A 944-nucleotide genomic window follows, 5' to 3' on the forward strand; every position below is an offset into this window, starting at 1 on the left:
CACACATGCTAAAAATTAATTATTTTCTCTAAATTATCCATTGTAGCTTATGAAATGCATTATTTGCAGCTTCATGAAATGCTTAACAGATGTATTCAAATGACAGTTTGAACTGCAGTCATCTCTGCAATTCAATTCAAAGTAACTGAATAAAAGCAATTCCAAGCACATCCACAAGCCAAATTTAGCATGCTGGATCAACAACACACAATATTCAGTGAGAGAACAGCTAGGATCAAAAATAATCCAGCTTAAATTTGGAGAGATTCTGCTGATTTTCTTTACTACTGCCAAAAAGATTACTGAAAGACACCATGCTAGTTTTTTTTTTCATTTAATATCCCACTTCTTCATAACAATGATTGATTTTCCCACATTTCATATAATCCTTTTAAGTCCTTAGCTCGTAACTGTATGACTTCCCATTCTGAATTTCCACCACAGAGGTAGCTTCATTATTTCCAGATAAAACCACACTATCATTAGCCAAGAAAATAACATTTCAAACAAAGAAGCCTACAAAAAACAAACAAAAAAAATGAGTGCACATTTGGAAACTAAACAGTAAATGGATCATCATCCAAGTTCCAATGTCAGTGTAATATGGAAGTGACAAAAATTAATGGTTATTCATTAGTAGAAACAGTATTTCCCCAAGTATCATAATACAACATCCAAGAAGCAACAATTTCCTGCTTATTTATTTGTGCAGAGATTAGTTATTTTAGCAAGATATTACACGCATGACCTCTGTCCAAGCTTTTCAACATGAGTTCATGTGGTTTTAACCACACAGTGGACCTCAGGGAGGAAAACAATTAACAAATGTGGCACTACAATTTTACTCCTAAGAAGGTTTCAGTTTGCTGTCTTAAATGATGGCTTAATTCCTGGTTATATGCAATTAATCAAAATGGCAACATATAAAAGAACGACAGTAAAAG

The sequence above is a fragment of the Taeniopygia guttata genome, chromosome 1 (genome assembly GCF_048771995.1).
Source record: "Taeniopygia guttata chromosome 1, bTaeGut7.mat, whole genome shotgun sequence".
In the NCBI taxonomy this organism is placed as follows: domain Eukaryota; kingdom Metazoa; phylum Chordata; class Aves; order Passeriformes; family Estrildidae; genus Taeniopygia; species Taeniopygia guttata.